This window comes from Lathyrus oleraceus, chromosome 2 (genome assembly GCF_024323335.1).
Source record: "Lathyrus oleraceus cultivar Zhongwan6 chromosome 2, CAAS_Psat_ZW6_1.0, whole genome shotgun sequence".
Classification (NCBI taxonomy): domain Eukaryota; kingdom Viridiplantae; phylum Streptophyta; class Magnoliopsida; order Fabales; family Fabaceae; genus Lathyrus; species Lathyrus oleraceus.
This window is the reverse complement of record NC_066580.1, coordinates 78,780,233-78,797,837: the sequence shown is the minus strand read 5'-3', so window position 1 is coordinate 78,797,837 and position 17,605 is coordinate 78,780,233.

Sequence of the window (17,605 nt, the reverse complement as noted above, 5' to 3'; positions counted from 1 at the left end):
GCCATGTTATGTACTCGACCAGATGTCTCGTATGCGTTGAGTGCAACGAGTAGGTACCAATCTGATCCTGGTGATGCCCATTGGGTAGCTGTTAAGAATATCCTTAAGTACTTGAGAAGGACTAAGGAATCATTCTTGATATATGGAGGTCAGGAAGAGTTGGTTGTAATTGGGTACACCGATGCCAGCTTCCAGACAGATAAGGATGACTTTAGATCGCAATCTGGTTATGTGTTTTGCTTGAACGGTGGCGCTGTGAGCTGGAAAAGTTCAAAGCAAGATACAGTTGCTGATTCTACAACCGAGGCCGAGTATATTGCTGCCTCAAGTGCAGCAAAGGAAGTTGTTTGGATCAAAAAGTTCATTAGTGAACTTGGCATAGTCCCTAGCATTGTGGATCCCATTGGTCTCTATTGTGATAACAATGGTGCTATCGCACAAGCTAAGGAGCCTAGATCTTACCAACGATCCAAACACATACTTAGGCGTTATCATCTCATTCGAGAGATAATAGATAGAGGAGATGTGAAAATATGTAAAGTACCTAGACTTGACAATATTATTGACCCACTGACAAAGCCTCTTGCGCAGCAGAAGCGTGATGGCCACACTAGATCAATGGGAATTAGGGGTATGCCTGATTGGCTCTAGTGCTAGTGGGAGATTGTTGGTGTAAGCCCTAGAGGCCAATACTTTTGGTACTTGTGTCGAATTATTTATTAATAATAAAAAAAAAGGCTTTTTCTTTATTATGTTTGTTTAATAAAGTCCCTAGAATAGATAGTTCGTTTAATGTATCAAGTGTAACTTGATCATGAGAGCACATTAAACATAGGGACACTATTCTTAAAGTATCCGTAGTCGAGCTTTATTGTGAAGTGGGATAACATTAAAGCATTAAGACTATTATGTTTGTAGACTGATGATCACATCTCATGGATCATGGATAATGAGTTATCAAGTCTTAAACGTAGGTATGAATATTAAGTGTAATATTTATACCGGATTGACCCGCTATGAGAATACTATATAGAAAGTTATGCAATGTGTCATAAGTTATTCTCATGGTGATAATGGTGTATACCACTCTTCGACCTGAAACCACTATGGACCCTAGATGTAGAGTCGAGTGCTTTGTTGTTGATCCAACGTTATCCGTAATTGGATAACCATAAAGACATTTGATGGATACTCCACGAAGCATGTTGAGGGAAATGAGTGTCCTACATGGAATTTGCCCATCCTGCGTAACAGGATAAATGTCTATGGGCCCAATATTGAACTGGACAAGGATGACACGGTCTATACCTTGTGTTCAATATAGACATAAGGGCAAAGGGGTAATTATACACATAATTATTATCACAGGAGGTTTTGTCAGATCACATGACATTTTCGTGTCTTGGGTAGTAGTGATGTGTTGCTAGATACCGCTCACTGTTTATTATGTTAAATACGTGATTTAATATAATTGCCAACGCCACGAAAACCTATAGGGTCACACACAAAGTGAAGGTGAGAAAAACAAGAAAGGGGGGTTTGAATTGTTTGGAAAAATAAGCGCTTTTTCAAAATGAAAACCACACAATGATTTTATACTGGTTCGCTTATAACACAAAGCTACTCCAGTCCACCCGGCCAAGGTGATTTCGCCTTCAACAAGGACTTAATCCACTAATCTTGAAAGATTACAAACAACGCCTAAGAGAAAAATCTCTTAGTCCTCTCAAGTTTACAGACTACACTAAGTCACTTGAGGAAATAAACAAACAATAGATAAAAGATTTATGTAATCTAGAGTGCTTCTAAGATAAGCAAATATTACAATAGTATGAACAAAGTGATTCACGTTATAAGCAAAAGCTTCGTGAAGATTTAGAGAGCAAGAAGGTTTTCTTGTGTTGATGTTTCAGTATAATTTTTCCTTGTATGTGTAGCATTACTGAATGTTGATTTGCAATCCTTTATATAGATCAATGAGGTAGTAGTTGAAACTGATGAGTAATAAGATGAATTTACGCCATAACATAAACAGCTTCTGCAGGATGACTTTCTCTCCTTGAAATGACTACTTACCACATATAGTATCTTTTTTATTGAAATTGGAGATTAACGTCTCTTTCTCTTTTAGGAAATCCATTTGCAAATCTTTTCTTGACTTAAACGTTACTCTTTCATGATTAGCAATTCCATGCTCAGAGTATTTGTGTTTCTGGAGAATCTTGGAATCTTGCTTCTGATGTTGAGTTCAGATAGTTTCTTCAGATAGCGCTGAGAACTTCTGGAGCTAGAGATAGCGTTGTTCAGAGTCAGAACTTCTAGAGCTTACTTCTTGTTCAGATGCTTCTGATACTTTGCTGTTATGCTCAGAGTTAGACTTTCTTGAACGTGTTTCCACTTCAGATGCTTCTTATCTTCTGATGATTTGTATCTGATCTGGTTCTCTATCTGATGACATCATCAGATTTCTTCCTTCTTTCTTTAGAGTCCTGCACACTTAGAAACTTTTCGTTAGGGTGCCATTTTTGGTTTCATCCTTTGTTATCATCAAAATCAAGGAATCTGTTGTAGAACAATTTTTGTTCTTACAATCTCCCCCTTTTTGATGATGACAAAACAAACTTAATTAGCAGATGAAACATGAATAATATTAGATCAGATAGACAGAAGCTCCCCCTGAGATAGTGCTAGGGAGTTCAGAAGTTCTTACCAGAGTTTCTTAAGTAAAGAGGTTTCTTGATACCTTCTGCAATTTCTTAAGTCCAGGTTAGATAAATTTAATTTTAAGAAAAATATGTTGCAGAATGCTTAAGGTATTTAGACAATATTTTCATCAGAGCTATTAATGACTTCTCCCCCTTTTTGTCAGAATCAAAAAGACATAGTAAAAAAAAAAAATAAGTAAAGAGAAAAACTTGTATTCAGATAAAAGCACAAAGGCAACAAGAAAACATCAGATTCAGAGAGAATAAAAGCAACAGGCAAGCAAAAATAAATCCTAAGTGCCTAAGGGTTCAGAGGCGGAGGCATTCTTTGAAGCAACTGAGCAAGCATGTTCTGGATGTTGTCGTTGACAGTATCTTGCTTGTCCATTCTGGCCCGGAGTTCATTCTGATCTTACTTAAGTTCTTTCAGAGTCTGAAGAACCATAGGGATCACAGAAGAGGACTCCCCCAGAGTCAGAGCCTGCTGAGCTTCTGCTTCAGCAGCAGCTTGTACTTCTGCATCCGCCAGAACCTTAGCTTCAGCTTCCTTTTCCCTTAGGATTTCAGCTTGACGAGCTTTTTCTTCTTCTTCTAACCTTCTAGCTTCTTCTGCTTCTCGCGCAATTCTCTCTTCCTCTAGCCTTCTGGCTTCTTCAGCAGCTTCTCTGGCAAGTCGTTCCTGGAGTCTTGCCTCAGCATCTCTGATGTAGCCATTTCTGACTTGTTCAGAGATGTCCTTCAGTCTAAAGGCCTCAGAAGTCATCCAGCCAATGACTCTGTTCCAGTGTGTCCTTACAGATTTAGGATCATCACTGAATTCAGAGTTAGTGATCAGAGACTCGACCTTTTGTGCTGAAGCCTCTGCAACCAACATGATGGCTTCCTTAAGGGTAGGTTTAGAAAGGTCAGGTTCAGAGGTGTGAAGTGGAGATTTTGGAGGGCTGAGATTTAGAGTTAGAGGTTCTGATTGAGTTTCTGAATCAGGTTGAGGTTCAAATCTTTGGGGTGAAGCGTAAAGAGGGTTTAGATCTAAAGGTTCAGTTTCAGCTTCAGATTCAGGTGCAGCAGAGGTGTTTGGTGGGTTGATATCAGAAGTGGGATGGTCAGAGGGTTGGTCTTCAGAAGGTATGGTGGTTGTTTGTTGTGGTGGTGAAGTTATTTCAGGTTCTGTTGGTTGTTGTGAAGCGAATTTTTTAGCATAAATTTGAGCTATGGTTGGGGATTTGGGGTCAGAGGTTTCTTGGTCAGAGGTTTCTTGGTCAGAGGAGATAGAAACATATGGGGGTGATTCTGGTTCTGAGGATGATGAGGAGGAAGTGCTTTGGTAGGTTTGTTTAGGTTCAGAGGGAGGTATGAATGTACGGGCTACATTTAAAACTGGTGAAGGTTGTGAAGTTCTGGTGGTTGAGGGTGGAATATCAGAGGTTGTATAGATGGGTGGTGTTGTGATAGGATTAGAGGGAGGAGTAGAGGAAGCCATCAGAGGTACAGAGGTAATGGGAGGAACAGACGTACCAGTATCTGACGAAATCTTCAGAGGAGCTGAAGATTTGCTTCCAGAGGCTTCTCCAATTCTTGCCTTCTTCGCCTGTGAAGCTATCTTCTTCTCAGAGAGACCTCTCTTGTATCTGACAAAGTCTTCTTCTGAGTCCAGACAGTCGTCGAGGCTGAAGTCAGAGATATCAACACCTTCATCCAGCAGACGCTGAAGATAGATAGCAACAGCATCTCTGAGTTCATTCTTGAAGAACCTGGCAAGGCCATGAGGCATCTTCCTCTGATCTTTCAAACAATCCCAGGATGTGTCCAGAGTGGGTTTGACTTGAATCTTTTTGATTATTCCCATACTCTTGAGATTTCTGGCGTTCAGAGGCTTCCCAACATCTATTGCCAGATCATCCATCAGTTTGGTCTTTTCCAGATGATCTACCAGTCCATTCTCAATGAAGACATCAGATAGCAATCTTCCCAGAGGGATGTAGGATCTGGGCTTCATATTGTTTCTGGTTTCTCTGACAGAATCTCTCAGATATTTGAAAAGGAGAGCAGGGAGGCAGATCTTCACACCCTTCTGAATGCAATACAGAATGCATTTCTGATCTGCATTGATGTAGTCAGAGGAGTTAGAGGCTGGACGGTGGTGAATAGTTCCTAGAATGATCTTCAGCCACACTCTGAGGTTCTGATGCAGCTCTTTGTTCTTTGAAGGATTTCCTTCAATGTTGGGTTTGAAGATTGTTGGGTTGATTACTTCAGTAATGCGCTTTGACCTAGGAGGGATGTTGTAAATCCTTTTTCCTCCAGCTCTCTCCATGTTCAATAGAGAGGCAATTGATCCTTCAGTAATAACAATTTTTACCCCTAGAACATAGGAGACGATGAAGTGGTCATCTGCATCTGCAAATCTCCAGAACTCCTTGATGAGAAGAGGGTAAACAGGACCATACAGCCTTTGGAAGTAGTTTTCCCATCCTTGTTTACGAAGTTCTTCAGTAAGATCAACGTCATTTCTCTTCAAGTTGTCGAAATCAACTAGCGATTCACACAACACGTCCAATCCTTCAAAAGGGGTTGAAAGGTTAATATGGCGTTCACGGTCAAGAACATGGGGTTCTTTGTAAACAGGGGTGATGGTGACGCCTGTAACCGTTGGTGTTGGAATGCTTGAGGTTTGAGCAGTAGAACTTGATTCCATTTCTTGAGAGAAGTTAAAGACTTGTTGTTGTTGAGCGTCCATGGTGAAGAAGAAGATGAAGATTGATGAAGATGAAGAGCTTTCAGAGAATGCTTGAGAGAGGTTTAGGGTTTTAGAGTGAGTGAGAGTGATAAGTGTGTGAAATGTGAGAAAAGTGTTTATATACTCTAAGTAAAACACATGCAAAACGACACATTAAATTGCGTTAGCACAACGCTCAAGTAAGCACGCTTGGGGGAAAAATGATTACAGCTAATTAATGAATGTCTAATCCCACAGTACGCACACTGCTCGAGGAGAACTCAAACGTCTGCCTTTTGAATTTCTTTTGACAGCTGTCTAGAAGTTCTAAGGTTAGACGCTCAGAGCTCCACGTGTTGATGTATCTGATCTTCAGGAATACCAAGGGATTTGTTCCTGGAGATTTCTAACTCAGATATCTTCTTAACTGGTAGAAGTATCAGAGTCAGAGGCAGAAGTGTATTTGTTTTTATCAGAGTCTCATTTTACATTTTCAGAGCCATACTTCACTCAGGGCAATTTTTCATGTTCAGATGTTCTAAGATAAAAAGAAATCTATCTTCAGCTAGAGGCTTAGTAAAGATATCTGCCCATTGATGTTCTGTATCAATGAACTTCAATGTTACTATCCCTTTCTGAACATAGTCTCTGATAAAATGATGTTTTATTTCAATGTGTTTGGCTCTGGAATGTAGAATGGGATTCTTACTTAAACAAATAGCAGCAGTATTATCACAAAAGATAGGAATGTTACTCTCAAAGATTTGTAGATCTTCTAGCTGATGCTTCATCCAGAGCATCTGAGTTGTGCACAGTGATGCTGAGATGTATTCTGCTTCTGCAGTTGATAGAGCAATAGTTGACTGTCTTTTGCTAGCCCAGGAGATTAGATTGTTTCCCAGAAGCTGGCAATTTCCAGATGTGCTTTTTCGTTCTATTCTATCTCCTGCATAATCTGCATCACAGTAACCCGAGAGTCTATACTCTGATGTTTTCTTATACATCAGGCCCAGGTTAGGAGTTCCTTTCAGATACTTAAGAATTCTCTTAACTGCTGTTAAATGAGATTCTCTAGGATCTGATTGGAATCTGGCACATAGACAGACGCTAAAGAGAATATCAGGACGAGTAGCAGTCAGATAGAGAAGAGAGCCTATCATACCTCGATAGAGCTTCTGACAAACCTTGTTGCTTACCTCTTCCTTTTCAAGAATGCAAGTTGGGTGCATGGGTGTTTTTGCAGAGTTGCATTCAGTCATGTCAAACTTCTTCAGAACGTCTTTAATGTACTTGCTTTGATGAACGTACGTGACTTCTGGAGTTTGATTAATTTGAATTCCCAGAAAGAACTTTAGTTCTTGCATTAAACTCATTTCAAATTCTGTCTGCATTAACTTAGAAAATTCTTGGCAAATAGAGATATTAGCAGAACCAAAAATAATATCATCAACGTAAATCTGGCATATCATGAGATCATTATTAAGGTTTTTACAGAAGAGTGTAGAATCAACTTTCCCTCTGATAAAATTTTGTTCCAAAAGAAAATTGCTTAATCGTTCATACCAAGCTCTGGGAGCTTGTTTAAGTCCATATAAGGATTTCTTAAGTTTAAAAACATGTTCTGGAAAATTTGAATTTTCAAAACCTGGAGGTTGGTTAACATACACTTCTTCTGAAATATAACCATTAAGGAATGCGCTCTTGACATCCATTTGATATAGTTTAATAGAATGGTTAATAGCAAATGATACAAGAAGACGAATAGATTCTAACCTCGCGACTGGAGCAAAGGTTTCATTATAATCAATACCTTCTTGTTGACTATAACCTTGAGCTACCAGTCGAGCTTTGTTTCTGACAACTTCTCCTTTCTCGTTCAGCTTGTTTCTGAAAACCCATCTAGTTCCAATGATATGAGTGCCTCTGGGTTTAGGAACGAGATCCCAGACATCATTCTTTGAGAATTGATCCAATTCTTCTTGCATAGCTGCCACCCAGTCGTTATCCTGAAGTGCTTCATCACAAGACGTAGGCTCAATCAGAGACACTAGTCCCAGAGGAGTATCTTCAGAAGTCCTGAAGGTGGATCTGGTTCTGACAGGTTCGTCCTTGTTTCCCAGAATCAAATCTTCAGATACGTTAATACGACTTTTAACTTTCTTTGGGATTTCTGGAGATTTAATTTCTTCAGAGTTCTGAGTGACAGTTGCTTCTGGAGTTTTATCAGATTCTACAAGAGTGATTTCCAAATCTGCAAACTTTTCAACTAGCTTTGACTTTTCAGGGTCAAGCTTATCATCAAATCTGACATGAATTGATTCTTCCACAATTTTGGTTTCTGTGTTGTATACTCTGTAGCCTTTAGAGCGTTCTGAGTATCCTAACATAATACCTTTCTGTGCTTTGGAATCAAACTTGTTCAGATGTTCTTTAGTATTTAATATAAAGCAAGAACATCCAAAAGGATGAAAATATGAAATGTTTGGTTTTCTTCCTTTACACAGTTCATAGGGAGTCTTTTCTAGAATAGGTCTTATAGAGATTCTATTCTGAATGTAACACGCTGTATTTACAGCTTCTGCCCAAAAGTGCTTTGCTACATTAGTTTCATTGATCATGGTTCTGGCCATCTCTTGGAGTGTCCTATTCTTCCTCTCTACAACTCCATTTTGTTGTGGAGTTCTAGGGCAGGAGAAATCATGGGATATTCCATTAGAATCAAATAATTCTTCAAAATCTTTGTTTTCAAATTCTCCACCATGATCACTTCTGACTCTAATAATTTTAGAGTCAAATTCTTTTTGCACTTTGGAACAGAAACTTGTGAATACAGAGTGAGACTCACTCTTGTGCTTTAGGAATTTTACCCATGTCCAGCGACTGTAATCATCAACAATGACTAGTCCATACTTCTTTCCATTAACTGATGCTGTTTTCACAGGACCAAATAAGTCAATGTGAAGAAGTTCCAGAGGCTTAGAGGTAGAAACAACATTTTTCTTTTTAAAAGATGTTTTTGAAAATTTTCCTTTCTGACAAGCTTCACACAGAGCATCTGAAGAAAACTTCAGTTTAGGTAGGCCTCATGCTGAGAAAGTTTCCTCATGTTAATGTGGCCCAAGCGTCTATGCCATACCCATTGCTCTTCGTGAACTGACATTAGACATTTAACATTTTGATCTTTTAAATCAGAAAGATTTATTTTGTAAATGTTGTTTTTCCTCTTGCCTGTGAAAAGGACAGAGCCATCGTTCTGATTAATGGCTTTACATGTTTTTTGATTGAAGATTACATCATAACCGTTATCACTTAATTGACTTATGGATAACAAGTTATGCATTAATCCTTCTACATAAAGGACATCAGATATAGAGGGAAGAGTACCATTACCAATAGTTCCGGAGCCTCTGATCCTTCCTTTCTGATCTCCTCCGAAGCCTACAAATCCAGCGTCTTTAAGTTCCAGACTTTGGAACATAGACTTTCTTCCCGTCATGTGTCGCGAGCATCCAGAGTCCAGGTACCATGACTGGTGTCTGAACTTTGCTGCATAGGATATCTGCAACATACACAATCTTATCCTTTGGTACCCAGAATCTCTTGGGTCCTTTCAGATTAGTTTTCCCAGAGTTTCTTATAACTTTGGGTTTTCTAGCATTTTTAAATTTTTGTTCTTGTGTGTGTGTGTAATGATATGAAAAGGGAGACTTAAGTTGGTTACTGGTAGAAGTTTTATCTTCCTTAGGATCATACCCAATTCCCTTTTTATTGTTCTGACTTACTCCATAAATCATGGATGCCATAATACTCCTATCTATCCCATTTTTCAGAAATTCTTGAAAGGCTTCTTCGTATTTAAAAATTATTTTATTTGAAGTTTGTGGTGCTTGAGACAACGCTTCTTCTAATTCTAAGCTTTTTCTCTTTGCTCCATCCCTTTCTAATGTTAAAGATCTAATAGTATCTTCTCGTGCTAGAATTGTCATCTCAAGTTCACTACATTCTTCAAATTTTACTTTAAGACAGCCTTTTATGTTTTTAAACTTTTGTTTTAATTTCTGATATGAGCTAAGAGTTTCTGACAAGCTTGATTCTAGATCAGATCGAGAAAGTTCAGAAAATACCTCTTCAGATTCTTCATCTGAGCTACTCCTGGATGTGGTAGCCATAAGTGCCACGTTGGCCTGTTCATCAGAGTCAGATTCTGATGATCCAGATTCACTATCATCCCAGGTAGCCATCAGTCCTTTCTTTGTCCTGAAGGTATTTTTCTTGAAGCTTTCTTTTCTAGAGTTATCCTTCTTTAGCTTGGGGCATTCATTTCTGTAATGACCTGTTTCTTTACATTCATAACAGGTAATATCTTTGTTAGCTTTACCTTTTGAAGTTGACTCTGATCGATCCCCTCTGGGTCTTGGTCTTCTGAAGTTGTTGTTCCTCTTTTTCCAGAGTTGCTTAACTCTTCTGGTTAGTAGGGACAACTCTTCTTCATCATCAGAGTCTTCTGGTTCAGAGTCGTCAGTATCTTCAGTTTCTGCCTGGAGAGCTTTGGTTCTGTCAGGTTTCCGTCTTTCAGATCTTGACTTTAGCGCTATGGACTTGTTCTTTTTCTGAGGCTCATCTTCCTCTAGTTCTATCTCATGGCTTCTGAGAGAACTGACAAGTTCTTCAAGGCTGATATTGTTCAGATCCTTTGACAGCTTCAGAGCAGTAACCATAGGTCTCCATTTCTTTGGCAGACTTCTGATTATCTTCTTAACATGATCTGCAGTTGTGTATCCTTTGTCTAGCACCTTGAGACCTGCAATAAGAGTTTGGAATCTAGAGAACATAGCCTCTATAGCTTCGTCATCTTCCATTTTGAAGGCTTCATATTTCTGGATAAGCGCCAGAGCCTTCGTCTCTTTGACTTGGGAGTTTCCTTCATGAGTCATCCTCAGAGAGTCAAGTATATCTTTGGCTGTCTCTCTGTTGGTGATCTTTTCATATTCGTTGTATGATATAGCATTTAGAAGTATTGTTCTGGCCTTGTGGTGATTTTTGAAGATACGTTTCTGATCTTCTGTCATCTTATTTCTGGGAACTTCAGCTCCATTTTCTGAGACTGGAGGTGTGTATCCATCTGTGACAATGTCCCAGAGGTCAGCGTCATAACCAAGAAAGAAACTTTCGATTCTATCTTTCCAGTAATCAAATTTCTCTCCATCAAAAACAGGAGGCTTAGCATTGTAACTATCTCTTTCATTTGAGTGGGCCATGGTTTTTCTCGTACTGGATCTCTCTACACTGTTAAGTGTTTGATTGGAAAATCAATAACAGAGCCGGAGCTCTGATACCAATTGAAGGTGAGAAAAACAAGAAAGGGGGGGTTTGAATTGTTTGGAAAAATAAGCGCTTTTTCAAAATGAAAACCACACAATGATTTTATACTGGTTCGCTTATAACACAAAGCTACTCCAGTCCACCCGGCCAAGGTGATTTCGCCTTCAACAAGGACTTAATCCACTAATCTTGAAAGATTACAAACAACGCCTAAGAGAAAAATCTCTTAGTCCTCTCAAGTTTACAGACTACACTAAGTCACTTGAGGAAATAAATAAACAATAGATAAAAGATTTATGTAATCTAGAGTGCTTCTAAGATAAGCAAATATTACAATAGTATGAACAAAGTGATTCACGTTATAAGCAAAAGCTTCGTGAAGATTTAGAGAGCAAGAAGGTTTTCTTGTGTTGATGTTTCAGTATAATTTTTCCTTGTATGTGTAGCATTACTGAATGTTGATTTGCAATCCTTTATATAGATCAATGAGGTAGTAGTTGAAACTGATGAGTAATAAGATGAATTTACGCCATAACATAAACAGCTTCTGTAGGATGACTTTCTCTCCTTGAAATGACTACTTACCACATATAGTATCTTTTTTATTGAAATTGGAGATTAACGTCTCTTTCTCTTTTAGGAAATCCATTTGCAAATCTTTTCTTGACTTAAACGTTACTCTTTCATGATTAGCAATTCCATGCTCAGAGTATTTGTGTTTCTGGAGAATCTTGGAATCTTGCTTCTGATGTTGAGTTCAGATAGTTTCTTCAGATAGCGCTGAGAACTTCTGGAGCTAGAGATAACGTTGTTCAGAGTCAGAACTTCTAGAGCTTACTTCTTGTTCAGATGCTTCTGATACTTTGCTGTTATGCTCAGAGTTAGACTTTCTTGAACGTGTTTCCACTTCAGATGCTTCTTATCTTCTGATGATTTGTATCTGATCTGGTTCTCTATCTGATGACATCATCAGATTTCTTCCTTCTTTCTTTAGAGTCCTGCACACTTAGAAACTTTTCGTTAGGGTGCCATTTTTGGTTTCATCCTTTGTTATCATCAAAATCAAGGAATCTGTTGTAGAACAATTTTTGTTCTTACACAAAGGACGGATTGATGAGAGATAGAGTAACTACGGAACATCGTAAGGTACGGTGTACTTAAGTAGAATACGAAATATGGTAAGGTACCAAATACTTAAGTGATTTTGGCATATTATGAGATATGGGCCAAAATACACTTAAGTGGGCTTTTTGGCTTGAAGCCCACACAAGTGGTTCTATAAATAGAACTCTTGTGCAGAAGCATTGTAAGGGAATACAACACAACTGAAGAGTTGGAATTTCGTATCTCTCTTTCTCTCACTCAAAGCCTTCATTCGTAACAGCTAGCACTGAGATTCAAGGAATTCGTTCGTGTGGACTGAGTAGAGACGTTGTCATCGTTCAACGTTCGTGATCGCCACAAGAGGTAACGATTCTATCACTGATCATACCCATTCGTAAGGATCACTAAATGGAGAAATTTTAAATTCCGCTGCGCCTTGGATGGCAATTTTCTTTCAGTGCATAGGTGACAAATCAAGCCATAAGGCACATTAGGATTACAACTCCCTCTAGTTAGGGTTTTCAGCCCCAAAGCAAGGTCAACAAATGAATCAACCACGATGAGCACACACAATTAGGGTTTCATGAATCAAGAGATTTACCTGGTATAAAAGCCAAGCACATTAGGGTTTAGGAATTTATGATCAAGGTGACATCTCCCAAGGTCAATCAAGGCTATGGTATGTTGTTCATAAGCCTTAGATCTATGATGTTCGTGAGAATGAATGCATGACACATATGAATGTAGATGAATCTCAAGTCAAAGGTTGAGTGAAAAGATAGAATAAGGCCCAGATATGCCTAAGAGGAGAAACCAAGCAGCAATATTGGTACCTAGATAGTGGCTGCTCACGACACATGACAGGAGAAAAGCTTATGTTTCAAACCCTAACTCTGAAGGAGGAAGGCAATGTGGGATTTGGAGGAGGAAAAAAAGGGAAGACTACTGGAACTGGTACTATTGGAAACTCTTTTATCTCTGTAAATAATGTTTGGCTGGTAAGTGGACTCAAACATAACCTCCTGAGCATAAATCAATTTTGCGACAGTGGTTATCATATTTTATTTGATAAGAATGCATGTTTTGTCATCAATGAGTCTGGAAAATCCATTATGTTCAAGGGAAATGAGTATGTAATTAATCTATCTGAATTGAAGGACCAAAAGGTTGTTTGCCTTATGTCAGCGAGTGATGAAAAATGGGCCTGGCATAAAAGATTAGGTTATGCTAATTGGAGGTTGATCTCTAAACTTAGCAAGCTAAAACTTGTCAAGGGACTGTCAAATCTTGATTATCACTCAGATTCTCTTTATGGAGCATATCAAATAGGAAAGAATAACAAAACCTCTTTCAAATATAAAAACTTTGTCTCAACCTCTAGACCCTTAGAGCTACTTCATATTGATTTATTTTTTCCTATTGGAACTGCTTCAATTAATGGAAAGAAGTATGGATTGGTCATTGTTGAAGACTACAACAGATAGACTTGGGTTAAACTCCTTATATCCAAAGATGAATCATATAAAGTATTCATCATCTTCTGCACGCAAGTACAATTTGAAAAGGAACTAAAAATTCTAAATTTCAGAAGTGATCATGTTGGTGAATTTTAAAACGAGCCTTTTGAGATATTTTGTGATAAACTGGGTATCCATGAGTTATCTTCTCCTAGAACTCCACCATAAAATGGAGTTTTAGAAAGAACGAATATATCACTACAAGAAATGGCTAGAACCATGATCCATGAGAATCGTCTTCAAAATACTTGTGGGAAGAAGTTGTCAATACTTCTTATTATGATCACAATATGATCTATATTAGACCAGTTCTGAACAAAAAATCATATGAATTGTTCAAAGGAAGAAAGACAAACATATCTTACCTCCATCAGTTTGGATGTACTTGTTACATTCTAAACAACAAAGTCTATTTAAACAAATTTGATGCTAAGGCCTAAAAAGGGTCTTTTTAGGATACTCTGATCATTCCAAAGCATACAGAGTATATAATGCTGAAACTAATATGATCAAAGAGTCTATACATGTAAAATTTGATGACAAAGGGCCTGAGCATGATACACCATAGCCTGTTGAAAGTGTTGTAGATTTTCAGGTTACAAAAGAACATCTAGAGGTTGAATCTTCATAAACTATTATCTGAGTAGTCAAACGTTTAGAATTTGTTGAACCAGAAGCCGAACATTTTTCTGAAGCTCTTCTAGAAGTCGAGGATTCAAAAGAAGCCCGAGATGGTTTAGAAATTTTTGCACAATACAAGAAGTCCTTCAAATATAAAAACTCTCATCCAGAAGATCTAATTATTGGAAATAAGAACAATCCCTTAAGAACTAAGTCAAATTTCAAAAATGATAATTGTATGCTAGGGTTTATTTCTTTGATTAAGCCAACTTTTATGGATGAGGCTTTATCAGATGATGGATGGATTATGGCCATGCAAGAAGATCCGAACCGGTTCCAGAGGAATGATGTTTGGGATTTGGTTCCAAGAGCAAACCAAAAGAACATTAATGGAACAAAGTGGGTGTTCATAAATAATCTAATTGAACAAGGAGAAGCGGTCAGAAATAAAGCTCGACTAGTAGGTCAAGGCTACAGTCAGCAGGAAGGTATAGATTTCTCTGAAATGTTTTCTATAGTAGTAAGGTTAGAGGCAATCAGACGTCTGCTCTCTTATGATGTCAATCATAATATTATTCTTTATCAAATGGATGTTAAGAGTGCATTTCTAAATGGAGTCATTTCTAAAGAAGTGTATATCAAACAACCTCATGGGTTTGAGGATTCAATCAAACCAGACTATGTGTTTAAATTAAATATATCACCTTATGGACTCAAACAAGCTCCTAGAGCTTGATATAAGAGACTAAATAATTTCACATTGGAAAACAGTTTTGAAAAGGGGTAAGTTGACATTACACTGTTCATAAAGACTCTGAACAAGGAAATCTTAATTGTTTAAGTTTATGATGATGACATAATTTTGGGTTTCACTAATGCCTCTTTGTGTCAAGAATTCTCTAAGACTATGCAGGTTGAATTCGAGATGAGCATGTTGGGAGAACTGAAACTCTTCCTGGGAATCCAAATCAATCAAGGAAAGGATGACACTTATGTTCACCAGTCCTAATATACAAAGGAGCTTATTAAGAAGTTTAATCTTGAAGAATGCAAGATTATGGCAACTCCTATGCATCCTACCTGTAGCCTGAGCAAGGAGGAAAGCAACTCCAAAGTGGACCAAAATATTTTTAGAGGTATGATCGAATCTTTGATTTATTTAATTGCTTCTAGGATTGGAATTTTATTTAACGTCTGCTTGTGTGCAAGATTTCAATCTAATCCTAGAGAAACTCATTTAACCGTTGTTACGAGAATCTTTAGGTATATAAAAGAAACAATAAATCTGGGACTTCTCTATAAGAAATCCTTGGATTATAAGATAATTGGATTATATGATGCTGATTATACCGGGGATAGAAGTGAAAAAAAGTCCATTAGTGGAAACTGTCAATTCATAGGTGAAAACCTAATATCCTGGGCTAGCAAGAGATATGCAACTATTGCTCTCTCTACAGCAGAAGCATAATACATTTCTGCTACTAAGTGTTGCACATAACTACTCTGGATGAAATACCAGTTAGACGATTATCAAATTTGTGGAAACAATATCCATATCTTTTGTGATTAAAGTGCATTGTGATTAAATATCACTTCACAAGAGAATCCAATTCAGCACTCCAGGACAAAGCGCATTGTGATTAAATATTACTTCACAAGAGACTATGTTCAGAATGGAATTATATATATTAAGTTCATTGATACTGATCACCAATGGGCTAACATATTTACAAAACTCCTAATCATTGAAAGGTTTGATTTCATCAAAAAAATATGAACATGGTCTATATTGAGGAATAATGCTTGTATCTGATCAGAGTATCAAGATCTAATGTTGCTCAGAAGTAGCCTAAATCAGAGTCTAGGAATTTGCCTCTGATGAAAAGTGGCTTCTGAAAATCATCAGACTCTGGAGGTGGATTAATTGATTCAGATTGCACTCACATGTTTGATAATTATCATGTACAATAGTTATTTGGGTAAAGAATGTTGGGTAATGATGTGTACCCTCTTGATTTCTGTGAAAATCACCCCTCTGTCATCAACTCATGTTTGCTTACCTGTTTTTTTTCATGTGATTATTTTTTATATTCCTTGAAGTGGTCTTAAAACAGAGACAGTTGCCTTGAATCTTTCAGCCAATCATTTTCTATATCTTTAAAAACTTATTTTTGTCTACTTGCATTATTATTCTCTTACTTGCATCCTTCCCTATCAAAGATGCCATCTAGGTCAAATTCTGGAATCGAAAACCAATTGGTTGTCATCATTGAAGGACAAGTTTATTTTGAAGAAATGATGGCTCTTGGATTTGATCTTCAAAGCACCGTCTCCCAAAATGGTTGGGATAATTTCTTTAATGTTCTATATGGACCTATTTACCCTAACCTAATCAAGGATTTTTGGGTAAATGCTTCCGTCCATAATCTGAATCTTGAATCTGCTATTATTTCTATTGTATCTGGTGTTTCTATCACCATCACTCCCACAACTATTGCTAATGAAATAAATTGTGAGGAAGATGGTGTGGTTTTGGATATTCTTTTTTGGAAAGCATATATTTCTCCTCATATTATCTTTGAAGATCTCTCTGACCTATCCAAGGTTTCTAATCTAAATTTTGAGGCATTAGTTTGTTATCATCTTCTGACTTATTTGAATATTATTGAACAAGCTCTTATGTTACTTCTTGACTCAGATCTGAAGATCAACCTCGCTCAAGTTATATTTGAATACCTGAAAATGACTCTCCCATACTTTCAAGAAGGAAAGTCATATTACATTCCTTATGGAAGGGTTCTCTCTGAACTCTTCTTTCAACAAGGAGTTAAGATAACTATGAATGAGGGTAAATCAAAGGTCTGGGGGGATAAGCTGAAGCTTACAGAAGCTTTGAAAACGGTTGACCCGTTTAAGGGAAAGCTGGTCTCTGTTGTGGGATCTTCTTCTCATGTTTAGATGCTTTACTCGTGTTATATCCATATTGCTTATGCATATAAACCTATTATTTCTTGGAATTCATGCTATCAGAGTCTATCTTTGACCATCTTAAAATATGTGTTTCGAATGCTTATCACTCATCAATATCTATATATTTTGTTGATTACTAAAGGGGGAGCAAATTATGGTAATGTTTAAGAAGGTTAAAAGTATTTTTAAATGCTTTTAATTAATCATGAACCCTAAATCACTCAATTATTTTGATATTAAGTTCTTCTGAATGAATTTAATATCACTGAGCTTAAATGAATGATTTTAATTAAACAAAGAAAAGAATTTAAGGAAAAGCTTACAAACCTTACCTTAATGAACTGTCGGACTTAAGGAAAAGCTTACAAACCTCAACCTAAGGCCTGTCAAACTCAGGGGGAGCTTACAAACCTCATACCTTAATGTTAGAATTTGTTGATTAAAATTATAGGATTAAATTAACATAGATAAGGAGTTAAGAAGATCTTACAAACCTCATCTTAATGGATTATAATACTTAGGGGGAGCTTACAAAACTCATCTTAATGGACATTCTAACTTAGGGGGAGCTTACAAACCACAACCTCTGATGTTACACTGTGTTAATTAAATCATCAACCATTGTTCTTAAATACATTTATTTGTCATCA